The sequence below is a fragment of the Microtus oregoni genome, unplaced genomic scaffold (assembly GCF_018167655.1).
Source record: "Microtus oregoni isolate MIOR12 unplaced genomic scaffold, Mior012 000073F_ref0000255, whole genome shotgun sequence".
NCBI classification, from domain to species: domain Eukaryota; kingdom Metazoa; phylum Chordata; class Mammalia; order Rodentia; family Cricetidae; genus Microtus; species Microtus oregoni.
Genome location: NW_024543986.1, coordinates 6,951,289 through 6,965,275, shown reverse-complemented (window position 1 = coordinate 6,965,275; position 13,987 = coordinate 6,951,289).

Below are 13,987 nucleotides of genomic sequence, written 5' to 3'. Positions count from 1 at the left end.
TCCTGCCTGCACTCCCAGATGGTTGGACACAATATCATGAACTTCCTGCATACTCCTATATGCCTTTTGGCAGAAAATTCAGATCAATTGTCTAAAGTTCAGAGAGAGAGAGAGAGAGAGAGAGAGAGAGAGAGAGAGAGAGAGAGAGAGAGATTATGATTTGGGAAATGACAACAAAACTGAACCTGGTAGGGCCATTCTGATAAGACAAAGATTAATGGGAGATTTACACATTAAACCTATGTAAATGAAGAATATGAGAGTATAAGAGGCTGAGTGTTGTATGTGGTAGCACATGTCTTGAATACAATCACTGTAGAGGCTGAAACAGGAGGATCTAGAGTTCTCAGTATGCCTGGATCACTCAGCATTATGCTATGCCCCAAACAAACCACATAAGAAAAGACCGAAGAAAGACAGCACTTGAATGAGGGAGGGTAATGCAAAGAGCAAAGGAAAGAAAATTTACAACAAACAGTGAAATTGTTTATAAAAACAGAAACATATGATTCTATTATCTTACTTAAAAATAGATAAAGAAGGAGGAGAAAGAGAAGTTTAAAAGGAATTTCTCTACACTGAGTGTTAATCTTCCTCCCAGGAGATATGGACTAATTAATAAACCCCAGTGCCAGGCAAGGGACACTTGTCATTGAGATTCGGTCGGGGGGGGTGTGTGTCCATGAAATACTCCAAAAATATATTCTATTACTGTTTTTGGTTACACCTCAGAGATGAAAGATATGATCATATTTCTGAAGAGAAAATGCAGCAGGCATCTCTTTGAATGAAAGGTGTGGAGGAATCAAGCTTGTACTGACTCAGAAACCTCCTCCCAGAGGGTTAACCACCATAGCATTGGAAGGATATTTTGAGATTAGAAGATATACCTTTAATCTGGGCCACACCTTTTGGTGGCAGCCTATATAAAGGTCAGGGAAGAAAGAAGCTTCCTCTCTTTGCCTGTGTGTCCTCTTGCTGTCAAGTTCATCCCTTCAATGGTATTAGAACCTAATCCTTTGAGAGTTTGGTCTATCCTGAAGATCATCTGAGAATCCAGTGTCATGAACTGAACAACTACTGGATTGTTGAACTTTCTGTTGGTAGACTGTCATTGTTGGATTAGCTTAATCATAGCCTGTAAGCCACTCTAATCAATTATGTATATGGATAATCATTTTATAAGTACTGTTCCTTTAGGGAACACAGACTAATTCAGATTTCATCTAAATTCCAAATACTCACTTTACAACCACACATAAATTTAGCTCACACATCCCATCAATAAAACTTCCATTTATCCCAGATGGAGCCAACACAGAAGTCCAAACTTGTTCAAATTGGAGAGAATGAGTGACTATGAAGTATCTAGCCCATTTCATGCAACTACATGAAACACGTATAATTAAGACTCAAGGAATATTGTGGATCAGGAGGCAGAAAGATTATAAAGTCCATTGAATCCAGGTACTTGCTACAAAAAGAATATACCAGTTTAATTTAAAACTCAGTTTGAATAAAAACAAGAAAAAGATTCAGAAGAAAAAAAGAAAAACAATGAAAAATTAAAAAAAATGTGAATGCCAAGTTTACTTTCTTCTTTGATGGAGAGACTGATGATAAATGCATTTTTTTTTGCTCTTTGGCATACTACTTCTTTCTATAGTATATGGAAATGCTCTTTGTGTGAAGGTGACTTTGAAATCAGTAGGAGATTGTTACTTAAAATGCTTCATGGGGGTATTGCCTGAGTGCAGGAATATGACCCCTGAATAGAAAGCAATAAGATGTCAAGCATACATACTGTTTCTTCAGAAAACAAGCACTCTTTTTGAAATGGTTTTAGTAAGTAATGGGCCATTAGCCAGAAATTCCATTTGTTGAACATTGTAATGTCTATCCAGTCATGTTAATAGATACCTTTTGATCAAGTTGATGGTGTTATTATATTTTTATTATTGTCATTAAGGATCCATTGTAAACTTATTTTCTTCCATAAAAGAAGCTTTCTGACACCCATGAAAAACTACGTTTCTAGGTTTCTTTTTAATGTCATTTAGAAAAATTGAAACCTGAATAATTAAATTCAAATTTATCCTTGGGGGAGTTCTGAGGATTGGACTTGGGTCTGCTGGGAGAACTATAACCCAGGCCTGAAATAAAAAAAAATCTTTTATATTACTTGAATCACTTATTTCTCCCTGACCCTTCTTTATTGACTATGTCCAATTGCATCAAAAAAGACAGAGTCTTTATTAATTCTTCTTACAAACATTGTGAAACAGAATCCAACATTGACTGAATCTGATTTAGAGTGATTAAGATATTGATAAGCACTTGTTTTTTTTATAAAAGCAAATTGCGTACCTATTCATGAATTGGATATTTTGTTTTCGCTTTTGCTACAGGAAATATCAAATTGCATCCCATTATCGTTTATTGGAAACATTTATGTCATTGATTGTAATATGTCACAGATACACTGAAAAGGGGCAGAAATGTGATGAATAATGAATAATAAGAACTGTCTTAGGGTTTCTATAGCTATAAAGAGACACATGATCATGACAATTCTTATAAAGGGAAAAATTTAATCAGGAGTAGTTTACAGTTTCAGAGGTTTAGTCCGTTCTCATTATGGCAAGACATGGTGGCATACAGGCAGACATGGTGTTGGAGACAGAGCTGAGAGTCCTACATCTTGATCCACAGGCAACAAAGAAGTCTATGTCCTACACTGGGCTTAGCTTTAGCATAGGAGACCTCAACACCCAACACCACATTGACACACTTCCTCAATAAGGCCATATCTACTCCAACAAAATGACACTTCTGAATCATGCTACTTCTTATGGGGGCCATTTCCTTTCAAACTACCACAAGAACTATGAAATCTCAGTTTCAGGAGGTCTCATTTGTTAATTGTTTCTCAGTGTCTGTGCTGCTGGGGTTATATTTAGGAAGTGGTCTCCTGTGCCAATGTGTTCAAGTGTACTTCCCACTTTTTCTTCTATAAGGTTCATTGTGGCTGGCTTTATGTTGAGGTCTTTGATCCATTTGGACTTGAGTTTTTTGCATGGTGATAGATATGGGTCTATTTAGATTCTTCTACATGTTGATATCCAGTTATGCTAGCACCATTTGTTAAATATGATTGCTTTTTTCCATTTGATATTTTTTTGCTTCTTTGTCAAAACTCAGGTGTTTGAAGGTGTGCGGATTAATATCCGGGTCTTCCATTCAGTTCCACTGTTCCTCCTGTCTGTTCTTATGCCAATACAAAGCTTCTCCAAAGCAAAGGACATGGTGAACAAGACAAAATGACAGCCTACAGAATGGGAAAAGATTTTCACTAACCCCACATCAGAGAGATGTCTGATCTGTAAAATATATAAAGAACTCAAGAAATTGGTAATCAAAAGAACAAATAATCCAATATAAAAATGGAGTACAGACTTAAACAGAGAATTCTCAACAGAAGAACCTAAAATGCCTGAAAGACACTTAAGGAAATTTTCAATGTCCTTAGTCATCAGAGAAATGCAAATCAAAACAACTCTGAGATTCCATCTTACACATGTAAGAATGGCCAAGATCACAAGCACTAATGACAACTTATGCTGGAGATGTTGTGGGGAAAAGGGAACACTTCTGCATTGCTGGTGGGAATGCAAGCTAGTACAGCCCCTTTGGATATCAGTGTGGTGATTTCTCAGAAAATTAGGAAACAACCTTCCTCAAGATATAGTAATACTACTTTTGAGTATATATCCAAAGGATGCTCAATAGTACTACAAGGACATGTGCTCAACTATGTTCATAGCAGCATTGTTTGTCATAACCAGAACTTGGAAACAACCTTAATGTTCCTCAACCAAAAAATGGGTAAGAAAAATGTGGTACATTTACACAATGGAGTACTACACAGAAAAAAAATGACAGCTTGAACTTTGCAGGAAAATGGATGGAGCTAGAAAACATCATTTTGAGTGAAGTAACCCAGATCCAGAAAGAAATGTATCATATGTACTCACTCATAAGTGGTTTTTAAACATGATACAAAGAAAACCAGCTCACAAATCACAACCCAGAGAACTTAGACAACAACGAGGACACTAAGAAAGACATACATAGATCTATTCTACATGACAAGTAGAAAAATACAAGACCATCTGAGTAAATTGAGAGTACAGGAACCTTGAGGGAGGGCTGAAAGAGAGGGCAGAAGCTGGGAGGGGAGCAGAGAAAAATGTAGAGCTCAATAAAAATCAATAAAAAGAAATTAAAAGAGAGAGAGAAAAAAGAACTGTGCAACCTCTTTTCATTAAGCTTAGCATATACTGAAATGAGAAAGACAGAGAGAAAGATAATTAACTATGGTAGGCATGAAAGCATTGACTATTTGTTATATATATATATATATATACCAGACATCTATCTATTCTATCTATCTATCTATCTATCTATCTATCTATCTATCATCACTCTAATCTATCACATGTGTACCTATCCATTTGTGCATTAGTCGTCTTTTCTACCTTGTATCTGGAATTATCTAGAAATTATATACATGTGTTACAAAATTTAATTAGATATATTTTATGTTAAAACACATTAACAGTCATATTATTAAATTAAATCAATAAATTTTTATGGAGTAGATTATAAAATTGATGGTATATCTATTAAAGATATTTCCTAAAAATGAATATATTTTCTGAACTATAACTTCAAAATGAATGTAAAATGCAGCTTTTTATTTTGAACATAAAGGTATTTATGATAAAAGCTTCACAAAGTTAGAAAACAAAATGCATGTACATGTAACATGAGGGCTGGCTTGTTGGGGTTTCTGTCCTGCCTGGTACCCTACAGCTGGCAAGCCCCAAAGAAAATCACACAGAGATCTCCATAAGTTATAAAACAGATTGGCCCATTAGCTCAGTCTTCTTATTAGCTCTTGTAGCTTATATTAACCCATTATTCTTATCTATGATAGCCACGTGGCTTGGTACCTTTCAGCTGGGCAGGTTACATCTTGCTTCTTGGTGGTCTGGGCTGGAATGTGAGGAATGGGCTTCTTCCTTCCTAGAATTCTCCTGTTTTCCTCACCCTGCCCCTACTTCCTGTTTGGTTGACCCACCTATACTTCCTGCCTGGCAATCAGCATACATTATTGACAGAATGCAGACAATTCTCCTGCACCATGTACATATCACACACAGCACACACACACACACACACACACACACACACACACACACACACACAATGTAATAGTGCCTTGCTTTAAAAATCACAGAGTACTCCAGTGTGTATATGTGCCACACTTTATCCATTCTTCCATTGAGGGGCACCTAGGTTGTTTCCAGGTTCGGGCTGTTACAAATAATGCTGCTATGAACATAGTTGAAAAAATGTTTTTGTAGTATGATTGGGCATCTCTTGAGTATATTCCCAAGAGTGGAATTGCTGGATCCCGAGGTAGGTTGACTCCCAGTTTCCTGAGAAACCATCACACAAGTTTGCATTCCCATCTGCAATGGATGAGTGTTCCCCTTACTCCATCCACATCCTCTCCAGCATAGCTTATCATTGGTGCTTTTCATTTTAGCCTTTCTTACAGGTGTAAGATGGTATCTCAAAGTTGTTTTGATTTGCATTTCCCTGATCGCTAAGGAAGTTGAACATGACCTTAAGTATCTTTTGGCCATTTGAACTTTTTCTGTTGAGAATTCTCTGTTCAGTTCAGTACCCCATTTTTAATTGGGCTATTTAGAATTTTAATGTCTAGTTTGTAGTAATAAGAGTGGCGGGGCTGCATCCCCAGCACCCTGGCAGCCTGGCTAGCTTATGCTCCGAAATAACAACACACAAGCTGTATTCATTTAAACACTGCTTGGCCCTTTAGCTCTAGCCCTTACAGGCTAATTCTCACATCCCGATCAACCCATCTCTAATAATCTGTGAGCACCGGTCTTACCTTGAAAGGTTCAGCATGTCTAACCTGGTGGCTTGCTTCATCGCGTGCCTCTGCCCGGGAGAGCAGAGCATGACATCTCTCTGAGGCATCTGCTCCCGAGAGGAGAACTGTGGAGTCTGAGCTCACTTCCTCTTCCTCCCAGCGTTCTGTTCTGTTTACTCCTCCCATCTATTTCTAACCAATGAGAGCCAAGCAGTTTCTTTTTATTTAACCAATGACCTTCCTCCATCACTGGTTTCTTGAGTTCTTTATATATTTTGGAGATCAGGCCTTTGTCTGATGCAGGGTTGGTAAATATCTTCTCCTATTCAGTAGGTTGCCTTTTTGTCTTAATGACAGTGTCCTTTGCTTTACAGAAGTTTCTCAGTTTCAGGAGGAACCATTTATTCATTGTTGCTCTTATTGTTTGTGCTGCTGTGGTTATACTTAGGAAGTGGCACATATACACATTAGAGTACTACTCAGTGAAAAAATAAAAACAATGACATCTTTAATTTTGCATGCAAATGGATGGAAATAGAAAACACTATCCTGAGTGCGATAACCCACACCCAAAAAGATGATTATGGTATGTACTCACTCATTAGTGGATTCTAACCATAAACAAAGAACATTGAGCCCATAGTTTGTTATCCTAGAGAAACTAAATAATAAGGTGAACCCCCCCAAAACCATATATAGATCATCTTGGAAATTGGAAGCAGCCAAGATCACCAGGTAAAAGTTGGGAGCATAGGAGTAGGGGTGGGGTAGGGGGAAGGGGAAAGGGGGAGAGAGAAGGGAGAAGGGGAGGATTGGGGAGAGCTTGGGGGAGTGAGATGGTTGAGATGGAAAAGGGCAGATATGGGAGCAGGGATGAAGATATCTTAATTAAGGGAACCATTTTATGGTTGGCAAAAGTTTTGGCTCTAGAGGGGTTCCCATGTGTCCAAAGGGATGTCCCCAGCTAGGACCTTGGGCAGTGGAGAAGGTGCCTAAACTGGCCTGGCCCCATAGCCAGACTGATGAATTTCTTGAATATCACCATAAAATTTTTATCCAGCAATGGATGGTGATAGAGACAGAGATCCACACTGGAGCACTGGACTAAGCTCCCAAGGTTCAGTTGAAGAGCAGGAGGGGGAAGATGAGCAAGGAAGTCAGGACTGTAAGGGGTTGGTCCACCCACTGAGACAGTGTGAGTGATCTAATGAAAGCTAACCAAGGCCAGCTGGACTGGAACTGAAGGGGTATGTGAAGGGGTACTCTGAACATGGCTGACAATGGGGGTTGACTGAGAAGCCAATGATAATGGCACTGGGATTTGATTCTACTGCATGTACTGGCTTTTTGGGATCCTATTTTGTTTGGATGCACACCTTCCTAGGCCTGGATGGAGGGGGGAAGGCCTTGGACTTCTCACAAGGCAGGATACCCTGCTCTCTGTTACGACTGGGAGGAAGGGGGAAGAGTGATTAAGGGAGCAGGAGGGAAATGGGAGGAAGGGAGGAGGTAGAAATTTTGAATGGTATTATTTAAAAAGCAATAAAATAGATAAAAAATAACAAAAAAAATAACAAAGTTAAATGAAACTGTGACTTCATAAATTGCCTGGCTATGATGTATGATTTGGTTAAATAAGAGAAAAATAATACTACTTCTAAATGGCTATGCCTGAGTAGTCATCTTCCTTATTTTAAACACATTATTATGACGGGCATTCTACCACAATGACTTCTGTGTACCTGAGAAAGGATGTCATGTCCTTTGTTTCCCTACTCATTCACACACTTACTCAAAAATAATTGATCACTTATTATGTGTCCAGTACTTGCTTAGGAATTAAGGATGTAAAAATAAATCTGTAGTTTCTGCCTTTTTTCAAGGACTTCACAAATCAGCGATGATATAATAAAATATTATTACTTATTAATCCCATAATCTATATTAAGTAATTTCCACATGTCATATAATTTTACTCTTTCAAAATTCCATCAATATGCCAGCACACTTCCTTTTTAAATACCTAAATGAGAGTTTGAGAGTCCCTTCTTTAAAGTCAGATAGTAATACATGCTTAAAGTCATATTATTTTTTATTATACTCTTGCTTGTATCAGTAACTTCAACAAATGATATCTAGCCACTTAGTAAAAATCTGAACAAAATTTAAGGACTGATGAAGAACACGAACAAGATCCAATTATATATTTAAAGTGCTTTTTCCACTTACTCCCTCTTATGTCCTCAAATTTCATGCCAACTAAAAAAACAAAAAACAAAAAACAAAACATCCCCTGGCCAATGTTGAACCAATCTCTTAGAATGGAATTCTGTAAATAAAACAATAGAATAAATTTATCAGTTGTGATCTGCTTGTAGATGTTTGAAAATATGAGTATACTTACATTGAGTTCTCACAACATAAACAGGACTCATTAGAAAAGTGTCCTATAACTAGATAGCATATGCTTTTGTCCAAACATAATTGGAAAGTTAGCAGAAAAAAAATCTCCAAATTTTACTCAGATCATTTAATTAACATGTGTAGGCAGAAGTTTCTGTCCCACCTGGCCCCACAGCCATCCATGCACAAATAAACACAGAGACCCTTATATTAATTATAAACTGTTTGACCTATTACTCAGGCTTATTATTACCTATCTCTTACAACTTAAATTAATCCATAATTCTTATTATACCATGTGGCTTATTATCTTTTCTTAGTACAGCATTATCATCATGCTTCCTCCGCACCTGGCTGGTGACTATGTCTCTGCCTTTCTTCTTCCCACAATTCTCTTACTCTGGTTGCCCTGGCTATACTTCCTGCTTGGCTACTAGCCAATCAGCATTTTATTAAACCAATACAAGTGAGAAATCTTTACAGTGTACAAGAGCATTATCTCATAGCAAGCACGCTTGAAATAACTGTTTTTGTAATCATCATCTTGGAGAAACATACCAACATACTTTTACATCTGCAAACACCTTGCTATCTTATTGTTAGCTGACAATAATTTTTAATAGACAAAGAATGAGTAGGTCACTGTTGACAATAAGGATATACAGTATTCTTCATAAAGATGATATATACTGTAAAATGTGGATATAGCATCAACATAGCCTTTTTTCCCATAACACCAAATATTGGATTACCTATTTCAATATTGGTTGCAATGGTTAAAATAGTCCCACTATCTCTGAAGGGATTGCCCACAGCAGTATGACTTATAGTAGCAGCAAGTATTTCAAACGTCTCCTGTCTTTCCAAAGGGAATTGACTATGCAGACTATGGTATGTAAATAAAGCATCAACCAAAAAAATGAGAGGGTCTAGATGATGATATAAACTAAAAGGTTCAAGCATATTTGTTATATATAAAGGGCAAGGGTCAGTAGAATCTTTGTACTTGAAGATTATGTATTTGAAGAAAAAAAATAAGTGGAATAATAGTTATATTTTCTTGCATGGACATACACAACCCCTGAAAAAAATAGATTGATGATGGTTTTATACAATGAAACATTGATATATCTTAAACATAGCCTAAACTTCTCTCACAAATGTATATATAGAACAAGGCAGCAATTGAAGGAATTAGGTCAGTGTTGGAATGAAAGCATCTTTAATTTATTCTCAACACATAAATATAATCCATTTAAACTCTGAAAATGTAAAATTATTAATTGCCTGAAGAAAATTCTAATAATATAGTTCCTTTACATAAAGTAATAATGTCTGGAGATATGACCCCCAGATGGATTCAGGATATCAGTCAGTAGAAGGATTCATTTATGAAATTGGAAAGTGTTTTTCATATAGTAGTTGCGTGTAGCCTTTTTATATATTATATATATATATATATATAATTTATATTATATTTATATCATAAAATATACAGTGTCCTTATATTTAAAAAAGAATACTGAAAATATTTTAGGTCTTTAATAAGACATAAGTATAATTATCTTAGAATGGTTTGATATGAGACCATACAATACATACATTTCATGCTAAACACAAAGGTCTCACTCATGGGGTTTTGTGAGGTGAAAAGACTTTTGCAGGTGGACTACATTCATCTTCAACCTGAGTTACTGCTTTAATTATAGTTGACTGCCTTTTATTGCAACCTTTTAAGTTGCCAAATTGCTGTCTGCAATGTGACAGGAACAATTATTTCCATGTGGGTGAATTTCTCAAAGAAGTGTCACCAGAATAAATCTGATGTGCCATGGTGAATGGAGTAGCTAACAATAGCTAATGCTCTAAAGGAACAGTTTTTTGAGGTCAAGTATAGGTATAAAGGGTGTATGGAAACCCACGTTATATATATATATATATATATATATATATATATATATATATATATATATCCAAATGCTATAAAAATAATACAAAGTGCTTTATGTGATTAAAATTCAAGGGAAAGCAAATTAAAAATTAACAGAAGAAATTTGGTGGAATGGCTACCATATATGCAGTATTTATAAGCTATATAAATAGACCAGTACTTTGATCCTCCCTTGGTACTTTATAGGGAGAAATGATCAAACTGCAGTTTCTTGCTTTTTTATTGAATTTTTTTGAGCTCTACATTTTTCTCCCTGCTCCTATTCCTGACTCCCCCCTCCCCTTCAGCCTAGTTTCTTGTTTTTAAGACAGTGAACACATCAAGGGCTAACTTTTTAAATTCTTTTAAAATGTTTTTGCATTAGACAAATATCTCCTTCAGTAAAGCTAAAATGACTTTCTTATAAAAGTTCCTTTGCTAATTTGACACATTCAAAAATTGATTTTGATTTCTTTTCCCCAAAGCCAATAACAGTGTAAATGAGGACAGTTCATCAGTAGTGAGAAAGATAATTGCTGCAGTTTTTCGATAATGGTTTTCTTTGGTAAGTGAAATTTTATTCAGGTGTATAAGAAGTAATCTAAATATTGTCATTTCCATCAGCAGATATAGAAGAAACCATGATTTAAACAAATGGAAATAATTGCTATAGTAAAATCTCAGTAAGTGTCTATCAGCTATAGGAACTTTCTCAAGCACTTCCAAAGGCTTTCTTTCACAAGGTTTTAACAGGAAGGCTGCTCCTTTGTCCCTGTGCCAGGCTAGTTTAGCCCCGAATAACAACACAGAAATTGCATTTATTAAATCACTGTTTGGCCTGTTAGCTCTAACTTCTTATTGATTAATTCATACATCTTAATTTAACCTATTTTTATTAATCTGTGTGTCACCATGTGTCAGTCGTTTACCGGGTAAAATTCTCAGCGTCTGTCTCCATCGGATCCATGACATCTCTCTAACTCCACCCTTCTTTCTTCCAGCATTCAGTTCTGTCTCCCTGACTACCTAACTAAGCTCTACCCTATCAACAGGCCAAGGCAGTTTTTTAATTCATTAACCAATGAAAACAGCACATAGACAGAAGGACGTCCCATACCACAAGGTATTTTCAGGTTAATAAAGTAGCATCATATAGTATTAAGAGTGGCGGGGCTGCGTTCCCAGCACCCCGGCCGCCTGCTCTGCTAGCTTTTGCCCCGAAATAATTACATGGACACTGTATTCTTTTAAACACTGCTTGGCCCTTTAGCTCTAGCCCTTACAGACTAATTCTCACATCCCGATCAACCCATCTCTAATAATCTGTGAGCACCAGTCTTACCGGGAAAGGTTCAGCATGTCTAACCTGGCGGCTTGCTTCATCACATGCCTCTGCCTGGGATAGCAGATCATGGCATCTCTCTGAGGCGTCTGCTCCCGAGAGGAGAGCTGTGGAGTCTGAGCTCACTTCCTCCCAGCGTTTTGTTCTGTTTACTCCTCCCACCTATCTTCTAACCAATGAGGGCCAAGCAGTTTCTTTTTATTTAACCAATGACCTTCCTCCATCAGCATCAGCATCAGAATACCTTCAAACACAGCAGTGGTATCTTTGGACTTGAGTTTAATTTAAATGTATGCCTTTTCTTCTCTAGCTCTAGAATCTTGTTATCTGTCGGTTAATTGACTATTTGTTTGGAAAGAATAAAAAAGAATTGTGATTTGTGTTGGATAGGTAACCATTTTCAGAAGTATAAGTCAATTTGTGGTGATCTAAATGATATGAATCTCATTCCTTCCAAGAATGTTTATTTAGCAAGATCTTCCCCTTTTGTCTCCCTTGTTTTCCAGCACCTTATCTGATACTCCAGATTTTATGAGGGTTGGATAAAAAAATACTCTTCTTGGTATGATAATAAATTTGGTGTTAGAAGTTTTGTGTTTGGTGGTACCTCTAAAATACATTTTGAATGAGGTTATGCAACTTGATTTCTCAGAGATATGTAGTCTTTCTTTAATTAGCACTAAAACATTTTCCTTCCATCATACTGTCCATTTTGTCATTACCTACCCTGTCATGATAACCTAGGTATATTTTATTCCTTAATGTGGAGTGTTGATTTTGTCTTTATCATAGTCATCTGAAAAATTTCTATCAAGGGCTCTCATGGGTAGAAAATTCCTTTAGATATAACCCTATGGAGTCTATTAAAGCACTGATTCCTAAGCAGAATAAATCTTGTTTATCCCAGAGAAATAATGGTATTTGATAGACTCTGGAGAATGTGGCCAACTTTAGAATTCTGAGCATACCATGTATGATTATACCACTGATGATCATATGTTTATCTTTATAAAATAAGGATATTAATATTAAATTTCTGTGAATAATTTGGTTTATAATTACATGGGATTTAGAACAATATATGCCATGTAAAGAATGAGGTATTGCCTAAAAGTGTTATCCATTTTTAAACTTAAGGGTTTAAAAGGTTACGTTTAAAAGAATCTTTTAAAAATAATTACTTTTCTAAACTTTCTGATGTCCCTTGGACTATTCAATACACCAACAATTCAGGGTCTTAGTTTACTTCAGAGCTTTATTTTGTGGTGAGCTGTCTGTTGTAATAGTGAGCTGGCAGTAGTATTAGGATGCTGTGTTTTGGGATAAACAGTTTTCAAGCACCAGTATTGTAACATGTAAAGATCAAAATGAAAGTTTTACTGCCTTTTAATTAAATTGTATAAACCAAATCAACCAGTGAATTTTGTCCTGACAGCAAATTTCAATTGGTAAGTGTATCCTGACTTAACCATTTTTTCTTTGGATGATTATAGCCAATCTAATGAAAACTGGTTAAAGGATATTTGTCACCTACCAAATTAAGTTTGTATGATCTTTACTTAAATCATTTACTTCAAAAAACCCTTTCTCATATTGAAAATAAAGCTATACCAGAGCTAAAAGTTAATGAAAAGCCTAATTAACACAGCGAGATAGCTTTCTCCTGTCAAATTTGTCAGGGAAAGGGGTTCATAGAGTGTCTGGAAAAGCAAGTGTTGATTATAACAGTAACAAAATACTTAGCAACAGAAACTATAAAGACTCATCTATGCCAGCATCCAATTCCCTATCCTCTGAACATCATTGTTGAGTATGCTGTTTTAATCAATTTATTTTTAAATAATTTTATGCAATATATTTGGATCATATTCTTTACCCTCCCTCAACTCCTCTTGTGACTTCTCCCCACCTCCTCCTACTCAATTTCATGCTCTTTACATCCCAATATGTTTTATTCACATTCTAATATTAGTGCTACAATTGTAAACATTAAAAGTTCTATTTTTTAAAAACAAGCTATAGATATAAATTTATATATACAAATGTAAACAGGTGTGTGTGTGTGTGTGTGTGTGTGTGTGTGTGTGTGTGTGTGTGTGCTTATTTTGGTGCATGTGTGTGTGCATCTGGTGGTAGATCAAGTATTATCAGAGAAATGTATTGAGAATTTTAAAGGTAAAAATCAAAATGACATGCATAATACAACCAGGCATCAGAATATTTAGTTATTTCAGAGGGTGTCATTGGGAGTGATTATCCATGATCTTGACTCAGATAAGGTACATACGGCACTAAGACAAGAAACTTTACATTGACTATTCATCTGTAAAGCCCTTTGAAAATGATA